At 45.8% G+C, this 15,589-nt stretch overlaps 1 protein-coding gene across 1 annotated transcript in view; it reads right to left on the bottom strand.

Moving 5' to 3' along the window:
* Serpine2 (serpin family E member 2) overlaps window positions 1-13,356 on the bottom strand; it is a 58,003-nt gene extending 44,647 nt beyond the window's left edge. The window contains exon 1 of the mRNA XM_026390376.2: window positions 13,283-13,356. The gene's annotated coding sequence lies outside the window, so the exon portion shown is untranslated. The remainder of the gene's footprint in view (window positions 1-13,282) is intronic.
* Between the last annotated feature and the right edge of the window lie 2,233 nt (window positions 13,357-15,589).

Consider the following 15,589-nt stretch of genomic DNA (forward strand, 5'->3'; position numbering starts at 1 on the left):
AAGATGGTCCCCGATTCCCTCATTTTAACTTGTGGGAGAAAATTACAAGAGCTACCTTCAGAACTAAACTAAACACATAAATCAAAATATGTATGTCCACAGGCACAGGTTCTGGAAATACTTCTAAAGTAAGGACAGGAAATGAGGCTTGGGGAAGATCAGAGGAGACGGTTAACAGCTTCCGTTTTAAGAAGCTTTCATCTCCAATTCTTTGCTCTTTTTATTCTCTTCTTTCAGTACAAAGTCTGTAAACAAATAAATCTCCATGGAATAAAATAAAGATGACACTCCATATTTATATGCTTGGGACTCCCCTCCACTAAAACTCCAGCAAGCCATCCCTAACCCAAAACAGTTATTCAAAGCTCAGAAACCCTCTGAGGTGATGGGAAGGAAGCACAGTCCCTAACTTGGCTTTGGTTAGCGAATCCTGAGGCTCTTCCATCAGCCTGCCCCAACCTCGCTTGTAGCAGCTGATGCCAAAACCTTCTGAGGGTATCTTGGGGCAACGACAGGGACACTGAGCTGTTTCCTAGAAGAAACCTGAGTTCACTCTAATATGACTGTGGAATAGCCCTGTCTCGTCCTAGGCCTGCCTGTACTGGATAAGCTGCTCTGGGACTCGGTTTCCCATCTATGACCAATGATAACCCTCCTCCTCTTCCTCCCTGTATCTCAGAGAGCTGCCATGAGGACCACACAAGATACTGTCGGAAACGGCAGGTACACCTAAACTCCTCCTCGTAGGACCTGCCATTTTCCCCTGCCCCATGCAAAACTAACATGAGAGAACAAGGATGTCCAGAAGTGAAAGTCAAAGACTTAATGAAAGGTCACTTTCTCACCTTTATCTAAACTCTGGCATGAGACAGAGCACTGGGGAATCCTCAGGGCTGTGTTTGTGGCAGTGGGGGGTGGGGGGAGTGGACAGGATCAGCTTCTTTGTATCATGAAATTTGCATTTTATAGATGACATCACCCCAGTTGCTCACAGTCCATTAGAGATGGACTTCCCCAACAAGGAGGCTGGTGTGTGGCTTCACTGGAGATGTATAAATCTCCTGCTATGCACAGAGTCGTGACTAGTCATCTCACCCAGAGAGAAGTGGAGAGGCTGTATAACCTGCCACATCACCCAGCCAGGAGGCAAGGCCGCAGGCAGCAGGCGGACGGAGGTGGCCCACCTCAAGCAATTGAATTCAGACTCCTCACAGGTAGCTCCCAGAGCCTGCCGTCACTTGCTGAGTTTCCAAGTGCGGCATCACCTCACTGTCTAATCAAGGCCACGCACATGTCTACGGTGCATGTGACCAAATCCATGTGTGACCCTGCCATGAAAAAAATCCCACCCAAAGCCACAACAAGCCTTGAACAATGCAGCAGGACCCATTGCCCGTGGAGGTAAAAATATATTCCCGACCCCTGCAGCAGATTAGTGACTATGTTACTTCTTAAAAATGTCCTTTAAGGGTCTTTTCCATCTGCCAGAGAGTAGCCAGCTCCTCAGCTGATTCGCTTCCTCATCTGTCTGACAACGAAGCTGGCCACATGCCCTAGCCTCTACTGAATACACATGTGACCATAAGACTGACTGTAATGGAGAGACAGAAGCAGAGGGGAATCACACTATCCATGAGCTCACAACATCAACACCTCTCATCTGCAATCATCCATGATGTTTCTGCTGTCGTGAGGTTGATGCTGACTAGCACCATGGCCTTCACAACTGCCTATGAAATAAAGTAGCACCACAAAATGTTGGGAGCCTGGGTCATAGAATTACTCAGTTCCACACAGACACATTCACTGTGGGCCTTATGCAAATGGAAAATCACCTCCCACAGCATTTGAGCCATGGCATAGGTTTGGGTTTATTTGTTACAGCAGCTAGCATTACATGAATTAACACAACATGCAACACTTGCAATCATGACATTATGATCTCAGGAATAAATAGTGTGTATTCGTTGTCTTTCCCTTTTTTAAAAAAAATTAGCACCTTTCCATTGCATAACCTTTATAAGCACAAGTATTGACTGAGATTACTTCAGGCTAAGGTGCCTTCCCTTGATCTTCTCAATCACTCATGCATGGGTGCCATCCACCTACCCTTTCTGTAAACTAATGAATGTATTGGGACCTTATAACTAGAAAGATTTTGAAAGGACCCCATGAGTAGCAACTCTTTTTTCCTGAGGAACAATTTGGGAGAGATTGTCACTTCATGTTCAGACACAAAGTCTTTAAACTGGAACATTCTTTTTCACAGAGAAAACACTCCATTTCTGTTCCTCCTGATGACTTATCAAGGCAGCGTTCAGGCTAGCCCAGAAGAGATGGGCCTTCCTGTAATTCTGTATACCCCTGGGTCTTGTAGTCATGAGTATTGAATGAAAGTAAAAGTTACATACAAGTAACTTTTAGCTGTTCATCAAAATTTTTATCGTTTCTTTAAAGGGAAGTAATTTCTCCTCTGTGAGGGAGTGATCTGTAGCATTCAGTCACAGAGAGCCAAACAAACAATTCTTAGCTGATACAAATCAATAAATACCAATTCTGCAAAGTTTAGGGCAAAAGGAATTCCATGGAGAGTAAAGGAAAAGGAAAAAAATGAGGGCACTATCACCACAGGGCTGGCTAGGCCCCCACATTCATCAGCTGTCAGCTGCCAGCTCATCTTGCACATGGAGACTCACCTCTCGTACATCCTCGTGACATGTAAGCCACTTCTCCATGTGAAGGGCTTTGTGTTAGCACCACTCAGCCTCCCAGCTGGTCACCTACAAACTGAGCCTTGCTGCCCTCGAGTCACACAGGAGGACAGGGAGGTATCTCACTGCTTGTCCACATTCCCCAACCTCAGGGAGCTTCCAGGGTCCTCCTCTACAGAACCACCCTGGACCACAAGCTTCTCCAGGCTGCTTGGAGGATGAATCAAGGCAATGCACATTTATAAAGCATGTTCCTAGGCCACAGCTGGACAGGCCTCAGTGACTGCTCCAGTCATGCTCACAGGCTACTCTCCTGGAGTCCAGTCATGGCCAACAGGGGGGGAGTAGGCTTCTGTGTAGCCTTGCCAACGACTCAGTACGCACCGACCGCTGCCAGCTTGACTTCCCAAACACCTCATTCGTGTCACTCATTCTGGCAGCTGATTATTGTCCCAGTGCAGGACTCAGTGGCAGGGTGGGGTGGTAGGATCCGTCTGTTCCAGTGGAGGAACGTTATCACCAAGACACATGATGATAATAAAAAAGCAAATCAGTGTTATGATAATTTCATTGTTGCTTTTCAATCCTCTACGAACAAGGCCCTCCCTGACTGCTTCCCCATCCCCATCGTGATAAGCCACTGTCCCAGGCTATCTTGAATTGCCAAAGTATCACAGATGTGCCTTTCCTGCCTAAGTGGCTAAGACTTCAAAGGCTGACCTGTTTTGTAGCTACTTCTCCGTGCACCTGTTACAGAATAAGTGCATCAAAACTAGCTCCTTAACTGAACACCACTCAAATACTACAAGGCTGCCACCTCAAAGTCCTGTGCAGGGAAGTTACATCAAGTGTATGTCCAGTGGAATCCCTTTTACGTTCAGGGAAGAACGCCCTTCAGGAACATGGGAGGGAACCTAGAGAGAAAGAGATAAATTAGCCACATGGCTTGTTCATGTGGCTCTGGAAAATGGATGGGAACAGCCCAAAGTCAGGGGGCTGCCAAGGGTGTGAGCCAACTGTACCCAAACTTCATGCATGTCAAGGAATTAGGGGTCAGAGATATTGGTTTTCAATCTGCCACATCCCTGACCTTGCCAAGGGACTTAGGTCACAGTACTTCCCTGCTTGTGAAACAGGACAAACATGATCTTTCTCATCCTCATCTTTGACATTCTCCAGCTGTGGAAATGGAGCACAGAGGGAATATCTGTGGCCTAAGGTCACCCAGCAACCAAAGGAAGAGCTGAGATTTAATCCCAAGTTCTTCCAACTTCCAAATTCATGCTCTGCCCAAACGTGTCCTGACCTTTACTCTGTGGGCCTTGCTCAGCCTGCTATGGTTAGACTCAGCCATTGAAAAAAGCATCTTAGAATTGAAAACATCCATCCACATGGGGACATGCAGACTTGGAGTCCCCCTCCCATCATAGAGCCTCTGAGCCGATTGTCTACCTACCTGAATCTTTTCACTATAAACTAAGACTAATTTCTACCTTACTAGGGTTGTCAGGATTCAACAAGGTCACATATAATCCATGCCTAGCAGTAACTGACACACTAAGGATCAACTTTTCATTTCCTTCTCCCCTTCAAAGCATCTTTCAGGCTCCTCCTTGCCAGGTACAGTGGAAAGAGCCCAGAAGGGGTAGAACAGACTTGAGAGTTCCCAGCAGGACAGAGAAGACACACAACTAGAACACAAGGCAGAGAGCAGAACAAAAACATGATTTTATCACAGTACATGTTAAAAAATGGACTATCTCTTGCCCAAAGAAATAACAGTCTAATAAGCAGCATGTCTACACTGGAATAATTATGTTTTCCTACCTTCAACTACACTGAACTAATTCACATTAGTATGATCACCACTTTGGTATCATAATTTACCACCTTGCTGCACAAGAATAGGTTTATTATGAATACTTTAGCATCTCTGGCTATTCCTCCAAATTGCTATTTTAACCAACATATCATTAAGAAATTAACATAGGTTTGGCCAAAGATTGTGTGAGTCTTTTAGTAAATTGATTTCAAAGAGAAAATCTACATCTTTAGAAATTTCTCTTTATAATGAAGCCAGCACACAGAATCTCCAAGCCACTCTCAGAACAATGGTTCAGGTGGAGGCATATACCCAGTGTCATACAAAGTCCCAGATGGATGTTTGCCATTAAATCCTAAAAAGCCTTATCAATAGTAGCAGAAAATGCATTTCCTATCTGGAAATGTTTGCTAAGGCTAATCCAACATTCTTAGAATGCTCTTGTATATTGAGGGAATCAAATCATAATCAAGCATGTTTAAAAAGGTTATTCCTAGATACCCGGATGTCATTACATAGCCAAGTGACTTTTTTCAGTCTGAAAAACAAGGATGAGAAGAGACAGCTCTGGAAGCTACACTTGCAAAGGCCTATACATTAAACCCAATAGATATTCACTCTCTACAACTAACTCAAGGGATAAGAGCACCCAGCTGCCAGAGCTGGTGCAACATGCCCCTCAAAAGAGTCCTTGCTAACATGAGTGTTTTCCCCCACAACGCAAGAGTGGAGTCAGAGGGAGGGTGTGTCACAGAGCAGCCATTCTTTGCTTGTCGGCCAGCACATGAAGAGCCTGAAGTCTGCAAAAGAGTGCTGACCACGGGAGTACTGCCCACCCAGAGTGCCACAGGACAGGGAACTAAGCAAACACACTGAACAAGTCACCCTCTCACCAGGTCAAAGACAAAATGGAAACGAGTCCTGAAGAAGTGGAGCCCCTGCCTGTACTCCTATGACAAACATACCGTAGGGCCACAGCCACAGCCACCTTGTGTTCTCCATCCCAGTTCCATTTCTGCCACTGTGCTCAGCACCTGAGATCCACTCTCCATCCCACAACAGTTAAGGGGTGGTCACCTTCAGACCTGCTCACAGATGAACAAAGTGGAGATTGGGAAAGTGCAGAAACGCAGCCATGGCCTCCCACTTGCAATGGACAGAAACTAGAGTAAATAAAAGTCTCCTGGACTCAAAAGCCTCTCCACTCTTCCTTACCACTATGGAGGTGGAGGAAGAGGAAGAAGAGGAGGAGGAGGAGCAAGAGGAGAGGGAGGAGGGGAGGAGGGATGGAAGGAGGAAAGGAAGAGGAGGAGGGGAGGAGGGGAGGGTGAGGAGAGGGAAAGAACCTCTGCTAGACAGAAGGGATAAATTCTAAAATAAAGGTAACTATAAACTTCAGAAGTGAAATCCCAATCATTGTTCAGTGAGGCACCTTTTAGAAACCATGCCACACTTCTTCTTTGGTTCTCTTGAGTTTTATTCAGTGCAGCCTAAGTTATTACTTTGGACTCTGTAAAATGTACTCTACCTTCTCAATCCAAAGTTCAGCACTAATTTTAGACTCCAGTCTTAAGAAAAAAAAAAAAGTGTCTAAGGAACAAACTGGGGTGGGGGTGGGGGAGAAGGCACAAAAACATTACTCCAAATATCATAAAAATATTATATTGGCCTCTCTCCATCTGGTGTGCTTTGGTTGTATTACTGAAGGATATCATGCCATGTTTTAAAAAGAGCCATGTGCTTTGATGGGAATTTCTTTCTGATTAAGTATAAAGACTGCTGAGACATAGATCTTTGAAATCCACTACTGGCTCACAGTTCATTCATTTACCAACCCGGGTCCAGGTTCTGGCATCAGTACACACAGGCTGTATGACTGCGGCCACCTGAGCTTCTCCACACTCTTCTTTCCCGACTTATGACTGGGAGTGCTATTCCTAACTATCCTGGAGGCAGGCATGAGGTTCAAGAAGGCCACACACTGCCAACTGAAAGCTAATGGCAGTTGGGTAACTTGCCTGCCCTGCACACCCTCTTCTCAGTATGCTCTCCCCTGCTGGCTACAGGGTTGAACATGTGACTCAGCCTCAGCCAATCACAGTTTTCCATTCTCTACACCAACAGTCATTGGCACAGGAAGAGGCACATGACCAGAACTGGGAGCCAATCAGAGTTCCTCTCCAGGATTTTTTTTTTTTTTTTTTAAATTAGAACTGGCGGGGAAGTCTCTTTTCCCTCTTTGATTGTGAGGGTATAAGGAGAAAGCCTGGAACTATTTGCAAGCATGGCCTCTGAGGGACAGAAGACAACCACTAGAGAGAATTCAACACAAGAGACAAAGCAGAAGAGCACCTTCAAGACCCTCAGTCTCTGGTTCTAGTGAACTTCAGAGCCAGAGCCACTTCCACCACGGCAGGGATCAGCAAGGGAAGGCAAAAGCTCTCCCCTGGTGTTCTGTGTTTCAGCCTGAGCTATTTTGACTTAGGTTTCTGTACTTTAAGCAAAAGATAATGTAGGAGTTAATAGTTCATATCATCTGAACCAAATCCTCAACAAAAATAACTTCTCTTAAAGTAGATTCCTTATTTAAAAAATGAAGGAAAAGATGAGCTTTAGTAGAAGCAGCAAACACTGCTATTATTTATATAGTACTTTCCTGAAAGAAAGAGGCATCTATTTTCACTTGTAGTTACCTTATTCATTTTGGAGTGGGCTTTGTATTTGGCATAAAACTTTCTCACATACCCACACCCACTCTCAAGATTTGGACTGTAAAACTTAGGGCAAAAACAAGTGGTTATTTTTCTCCCTTCTATGGAGGGGGAAAGGTGGAAGGGTGGGGAGAGAGGGCACTGATGCTATTTTTGGTATGTTCTCAAGAGAAACTCCCCAGGTTACCAAAGCTCTCACTTGGGAAATAGGGGTAGAAATACAAGAATAAAGCAATTTACCAAGATTTGCAGCCACTACAAGCAATTCGTTCAGTCTTTTCATAAGATTATTTTTTTACATTAAAATCTCTTCTACATTATTTTTCTCCTAAGGATTAACTGATAAAAATAGAAAGGCACAGTGGATTCCAATTCTCAAATTATCTTCTGAAATGAAGGGCAAAGTCTGAGGTCAAACTGTAGCAAGATACTGGGTGTTTATGATCTGATCTTGAACTATGGTGACCACCCCAACCTTGGGAGCAATTCAAGGATGAAATGTGGGCCATGTTTGTCAAAATACACCAATGGCATTACAAATAGTCAGAGGATTGCTTAGGCCCAGTGGCCATCCCATGCACAAAAGGAATCACAGGAGGGATGCTGACTTCTCTGGACTGGGCTTACATCCAGACCTAGAAACCTAACAGCAGAATAAAGGGGAGACTCACTGACCGTGTAAATGGACTTGGCTTATTGGATGGAAGGTGGCATTTCATTTCTCAAAAGAATAATAAAACCATCTTTCAACATTCCCTCACAAATTGGGAACTTAAAGAAATAACCTAACAAGGTAATTTTTGTATTTTATTCCGTTCAGCACTTCAGCATATTTTTTAAGAACCCACATTGATTTCCAGACCAAGCATGCAATCTATTCATGAAGAAGATGATTTGGAGAGAAAAGACGGGAACATTCAGGGGGAAACGATTCACAAAGAAGATCCATGTTTAGTGGACCCTATTTATTTAACAATTTTATATATTCCTCCAAATGGAATAAAAATGAAACGTTCATGTTGGCCCACAATGCTATTTGTGAGTACTAATACTGAATGATTTTATAGACTTTAAAAAGAGAGGCAGGAACATCATGGTACATAAGCATATAATAATACATCCAAGAAAAAAGTTTATCTAATCCTGATATTTATAAGAAAGCTGGATCCAAAAGAAAAAGTCAAGAAAAGCTTTTTTTTTCAATCTATAGGACCATTAATAAGATGCTTTTGAGATCATGTATTTCAATGATACCCACTATATAAAGAGACTGATTTGTGGATGGTACATATACAAACTCTATACATATACGGTTTATATATAGAGTGGCACAACCCAGGACACTTCAATCAAACTTGACTAAAGATATTAGCCAGAAAATTCTATGGTTAAAAAAAAAAGAGAGAGAAAGGTCATGCATCATCACCAAGGTTAATGGAAATAAGCATTCTCCAATCTTGTGCAAACATGAAAGGCAGAATGCAATCCATCCAATGGACCCAGAGGAAAGAGAACCAAACTGGAGGGTTCAGATGAGCACAATACAAGTGAACGTGGGCACAGAGCACGTCTGTACTGTTCAAATCTAAGTAATGTTGTACTTCAAAAGACTGGTTGACCCCAAAGTTAAAAAGTGTGAAGGTATACATCAAACTCAGAGGTACCAAAACCAGACATGGAGGGTGGGGTTGGGGAGAACTTGACTTTAAGCCTAAAACAAGCACTCTTCCATAAAACTTGCAGTAGACCTGTGAAAAATACAAAGGCAGTTTAGTTCAGACACTTAAGTGTCTTTCCGTTATACACCACAGCTGGTGCAAATAAAACTAAAACACAGACACATCTTCCCAGAGCTTTGAGTCTAGTATGTAAGTACATGTTCTATGACGGCAACTGCCATCACAGAGGTATGCACAAGGTAAGGGGTGTATGTATGTGTGCACTGCCTACGTGCTAGAGAGGATCGGGGTACTGATTGCCAGGGAGGAATTTGTGGAACAGGTGAACTAGACCAGAGTCTGGAAAAGAGTGAAATCAGCCAAACACTGAACACAGGAGGAGGAAGGGAATTGTAGGCAGAAGTCCAGCAAGAGCAAAACCAGGAGGGCACAGCACAGCTCCATGGTATGTGGAGTCTACAGGAAGCCCAGTGTGCCAGGAAATAGTTTGGGGAAGGATGCAAGGTAGGGATGTGGGAAGGAGTTGAAGAACGAAGAGACCCTGCCAGGTCTTCATAAAGAACCAGCAGCCTGGTGAGTCCCAGGAGCACCAGGGAAAGTCCCTGGCTCTGTGCTGAGAGGAACTTGGACTCTGTGCTAGGACTGTCTAAAGGCAGCTGAGTGAACTCTGGGCCCATAATGTTCCTAGGGCTGAAAGCTCCTGGGGCAGCCTGTGCTTCCACACTCACAGTCTCCCCACTGCCATCTCGGACGTGAAATCCACCCTGCCCCATCTCCTCCCAGCGGGACTTTGAGAAGGGAGGATGGTGAGGGCTGTGAAATGGGATATAAACAGCAGGTGACGTAACACTAGAGTTCTGCACTAGCCACCATACACAGGTCAAAAGCATTGAGAGACTCAGGTACAACCATACCCAAAGATAATAGACTGCTCACCTTTTCAATCTGAGATACTTATTCAGAGTTGGGGTTTATCCCCAAATCAAGAAGGAGGCACTGACTTTGAAGGACACAAGCATATTTTTAATTTCAGAGGGATGGAGGATCATACCTGCAACAATGTGGAGGACAAAGATACAGAACAAGGTGGGGGAAACCATGCAGCAAGCCTCTGGGATTCCCAGGCTGCCAATGGCTGTCTCAGCCTATGGTTGTAGGCTCAGATGCCACAGGAGCTACAAAACTACTGTCACTGAGAGGAGCATTCCTATTTGGGAATGTAAGCCTCATATTACAGGTCTTCTGACTTTTAAGAGAGGCTACAAATCTAAGATACATATCCATATTTCTAAATATTAATTCAATTTCTGTATACTTTGTTCAGGTCAACAACACATCTTCCAGTTAGAAGTGGCACACTGGCCACCATTTTGCTACTTCTAGATACTACAGCAAGGCAGGGTGGGCATAACCACAGTGGAGATTTATGGAATCTTACAGTAAAGAGAAGCAACAGGACTTGGTGACTTGCCAGTGTGGGGATGCAGAAGTCTGGCATCACTGGAAGCTCCTGCATATATACCTTGGAGATGGAAGGAGCCACCACCCAAAAAAAGAGGGAGACATATTTGGGCTAATGATGATGTGGATATGGGATGGGCAATAAAAGCTAAAATCAGTTTTGTATTTTTTTTCTTAATGGAACTGGATATATCCAATAGACATAGGTAACTGGTTGGAACACAAGGAGAATGCTATTAATGCAATGCCAACCTTGGACTCTCTTGACTCTGGTGATAGTTGAAACTGTAGAAGCATGATTAACTCAGACTCTAGGCAAAGTAGAAGAGGGATGGGGACAGAGCCCTGGAGAACCCCAGCAGGTACCAGAAATGCCAGAGAAGCAGAAGGAAAAGCATGGGTGGTAAGCAGGGAAAAGTATCAGTAAATCATGCACATGCCTCATCAAATGTGCAGAAGGATCTATGAGTATGCAGGAGTTTGCTTCTTCAGGATACAGTGCAGGTCTTCCACTCTGGGGAGGCCACACCAGTTTGCAGGAACTGAGAAAGAAAGGAGGGGTTGGGGAAGTAGTAAATAGTTTAAAGAGCCTGGGGATATGTAATGGTCATGAGAAGTGAGGTAGGATGCAAAGAAGGAAGTTACAGCATTTAAAAAAATACTGCTACAGGAGAAAAGAGTTCATAGGGAGAGGCTGAACACAAAAGTGAAAGAGGGGGACTAAGATTCCTAAACAGAGGCATAGGGATTCAGGAGAGACATCAGTCATTGCCACACAGAGGTCTTCTCTCTAATCCTCTCCAAGTTCCTAATTCAACTTGATTTTTCTTCTGTCATTCTACTCTATTCAGTTATCATAGATTTTATAATATATTTATGTTTGCTTTCTGTCTGCTTTTTTCCCACAAGAATGATAGTCCCATGAGAACAAGAGCTTGCTATATTTACCATATACTAAGGCCTCGCAAAATACTTGACACATGAAATACCTAAGATTTATTGGATGACTGGGTAAATAGAGAAAAGTTTGGGAAGGAGAGATACAGCAGAATGTGGAGCAAGTCTGATGACCTCTACTTTCTCAGTAGAATGGGCCACGAGGTCACTTGCAAAACCTGAAGGAGGAGGCTTTGAAGATCTCTGTGTTGAAGATTACAATGTCAGTACCAGTTTGCAACCTGGGAGGAAATGAGCTTGTGGTTTGGAGACCTAAAAATCCTGGAGGTTCTGACTCCAGAAGTTGAGCATCCCAGAGTGAAAGCAGGATTTTGGTATGGTTGGTGTATTGAGAAACTGGAGTGGGTGAAAGTCCCAGGATTGAGATGGTCAAGAATTGAGACTCTGAGGCATCACCCGTATGCACTCTGGGAATAGAGAAGGAGGAAAAGCCTGTGATCCCAAGTCCCCTATGCTGTGACAGAAGGACTGCCTGGAAGAGGATAGCAATGTGAAAGTGTGGCTGGGGACTTGATTAGGTCACCAACTCACTTCCAACTCTTCCACCTCAAACAATCTCTGGCCAGTGTTTAATCACCCATGAGTGGAACTGCAAATAATATCCTTCAGAGATTCACTACTTTTTGTCCTTTCACTAATATATGAACTTCATGGGAGGCAGAAATTTTTCTGCATTGATTCATTCCTTAGAATAAATGATGGATGACATCTTCATGACCTTCAATAACTGCTCTGTGCTGTACAATGTTTTCAAACATAATTTTAATAAGGATTCAAAACTAGAGCTTGAAAGAAACCTTAGATTATTTGGGCTAGTACCTTCAATTGTATACCTGAAGGAAATCTTTGCTTACATTTTGCATACAGCACATAATTACTGGTTTAGATATGCAGATAGCATTGAAAGTACCTTCAATTTTTAAGTGTGCTTTAGATATACAAATTAGCAACGCTGACATCTGTGTTCAACTTTTGATATAAAATCTCCAAAATACAAAATTATCAAATAAATTGTTGCAGAACAGTTCAGAGAAATAAACTGCTCCCTGGCTTGAAAGAGGAAGACAAACCTCCAAACATCTTTTTATGTTGATGCTAAATATAAGAACAATCTCTGCAAATTAGTCAAAGCGAGATACAGCAACACTTAAAGAGATCTCAAGACAGAAACATACTTAGATTATGTTTTGTTCATTAAAGCACTAAAATCTTCAGTAGCATCTTCCATAATACCTGAAGGTGCAGTGCTGTCTTATGTAATAGAAGCCTTCCCTCCTCGCTCAGCTTGTGGGCAAATTAAATACCTAATTCCGTCCAGAATTTGAGTACTTTCACCTTATCTCTAGTCACTAACCAGTCTCACAATTCCCACCTGGACAGGTGACGAAAATAACAGATCTGCTAGATAGAGTTAAACCGGATGCAGAGGCCAATTTAAAGCTCTCCCTCAAATCCCTGGTCCCCTCCGCCCTGCTCCGTCAGAGGTAGAGAGTCAGAGTCCGGCTTTCCCTGTCCGGCGGACAAGCCAGGCGAAGTACGGGATAGGGGACGCCCGCGAGTAGCCGGATTCCTCAGGTTCAGGGTCAGGGGCGCAGCCGGGATGGACCCCCAGGAGCCACGCCGAGCTCGGGCAACGTCTCCGCGGGCCTCGGTGTTCCCAGATGTAGGCACACCTGGACGCCCCGGCCGGCGCGCCGCTCCTCGCCCGGCCCGGGCGCTCCTCGGGGTTGCAGCGGGCGGGACCGGGAGCCGGCGCGCACCCAGCCCCGGCCAAGGCAGCCGGAGAAAGTTCCCTCCGCCCCGACGACGGCGCCCCGGCCCCGCTCGCCCCGCAGCCTCGGGTCGGGCGCAAGGTCGCGGAGCCGAGCTGGCGGCGCGCGGAGCCCGGGAACCGGTCCCCAGCGCCCCTCCCGCGGAGGGGACCGCGCAGCCCGTACTCACCGCCCGTCGCTCGGATCCCCAGGTGGCTGCCGCGGAGCGCGGTGCGGCCGGAGCCGGGTCTCGGCGGGGCGGGGGGCCGGGGAGGGAGGGCGGCGGCGGCGGCGGCGGCGGCGGCGGGGAGGGAAGGAGGCGGCGGAGGCGTCTGCAGACTCGGAGCAGCCAGTGCAGCCCGTGCAGCCCGAGTGCCGGAGCAGCGGCCGCGGCTGGGGCTTTATCGTCGCCCCGCGCCGCCCCCGCCCCTTCCTGCCGCCCCCGCCCCCGGCCCGCCCCGCCCCGCCTTCCCGCCGCCGCCTTTGTGTGCCCGCGGGCCGCAGCGCCCAGCGCCCGGGCTCCGGGACGCCCCCACTCCTCCACGGCCTCCCGGATTCCGTCCCCAACGGGTCCCCGTCGTGGGGCTGCGCCCAGAAAGCGCCCGGAAACGCGCAGACCCAGAGGTGCGGTGCCGGCCGTGGCCCAGCTGCACGTGGGTCGCCGGATGGGCGTGTGCGGAGTGGCGGGGGTGGGGGGATCCTAGGACCAATGGCGCGTCCCCGGACGCAGGACTTGTCGTCTTGACTGACCCCTGGGAGAGGGGGGCGCACCGGGACCCCGTTTAGGTGATGGGGATAACGGCGGCCGGACGCGGCTGGAAAGGGACAGAGCATCCCTCGAGGCGCTTTGCGGGGTGCCCTAGAGCCCACTCCTCTTCGCCTGGAACAGAGGAGCCGCGGAGGGTCTACTGAGGCAGATGACAGAGAAGGGAACCCAGAATACTGGATTCCTGGATGCGGTGACATCACGAGGTACCCGCAGAGTCCTGGGAATTCAGCCCCTGTCAACCGAAAACTACAGCTGATGGGACCCTGTGCGCCAAGAGAGAGGTGAAGACCTAGGCCGGCAACAGAGGGCGGTCCTGCTCCGGCCTCTTAACCCAGATCTCTTGTCCTGTCCTTTGCTTCAAGTTAGGTTTGTGGGGACCCAACTTTAATGACAATTTATCTTGCCTATACTGTAAAACCTCCCTAGCAGGCCTGTGGCCCCAACTATGAGAAAGAAATATGGCAAATCTTGGACCAGCCCTGGATTATGTTTTCTTCTACTGATGAGAGCAACTTGGAACATCACTGTGCAGCCATCCCTTAGCACGCAGGTGGCCGGGCTAGACAGTGCTTAGGTGTGTTGACACAGGGGTTGCTTTTAAAAACATAAAATCGCACCAGCCTAAGGATGTTCTAGTCTCTCCTACAATAAAAGGGGGAAAGAAAAAGAATAAAGCTATAGGGAGATTTGCCCCAAAATAAGAAAACATGAAATAAAGAAAACCTGTTAAATTGTTTTACATTCATGCCTAATATTCATATTCAGTTGCAGGGAATTATGTAAATCTTTTTTTTTTTTCCTTGTTGTTCTCCTGCCTGGTGTCTGAAATGGTTTTCCCCCAGGCTTTTTTCATGACTGTCTCCTAATACTTTAGGTCACAAGTCAAATGCTGTCTCCTCTGGAAGACCTTCCTGAAGTTAAATTCACTTCCTTCCTTCTCCAACCTATCACTTTCATCAGAGCCCTCATCATGAATGTATTTAAAAAAAAAAAACTTGTTTCTTTCACTCTCCCTCATTACAATATGCTCCCAGAGATCAGAGAAAAGAAAGCAATTTAACATGGTTCCTTATCCACCTGATCCTTAGTGCCCAGAGCCATACTATACATATAGCAGTTGCTCAATAAATATTTGTTGTCAGGGGATGAAGAAATGACAAGTATCTATAAAACATGATAACGATAGTTTTGTGGCTAGGCTCATCAGGGTGGGTGCTTGGAGAAAGTGGAGATGGGCTGGAATGGGGGAAATGAGGAGAGAAAGCCGGCAGCTGGGGATGAGCTCCCTCCATGTGTTGAAGAAGCTGGGAATAGCCTCTTCCAGGTGGGAGGGAGTCATTGGAGAACCTACTGAAAAGACAAACTAGGACCAAGAAATGTAGGTGAAGCCAGATTAGGAATGCTTGCCAGGTTTTATCTCAGTCCACTTCTATCTCAATCATTTTTTTAAACTGAAATTTTTCATTGAGACAATTGCAGGTCCCATGCAGTTGAAAGAAATAATAATCCGAGATCCCTTGTAGCCTTCCCTCAGTTTTCCTCAACAGTAACATTTCACAAAACTATTGCATAATATTATACTCAGGATATTAACACTGATACATTGACTCATATCTCAAACACTGGTTGATTTGCTCTTCTCAATTTTTTAGTAAAGTTATTCTAAAGTTAAAACAGTTTTTGAGAGAGATGCCCAGGAGTACTTCAGAGGATTTTAGTCTTTTGTAA

This window comes from Urocitellus parryii, chromosome 1, assembly GCF_045843805.1.
Source record: "Urocitellus parryii isolate mUroPar1 chromosome 1, mUroPar1.hap1, whole genome shotgun sequence".
Taxonomy (NCBI): Eukaryota; Metazoa; Chordata; class Mammalia; order Rodentia; family Sciuridae; genus Urocitellus; species Urocitellus parryii.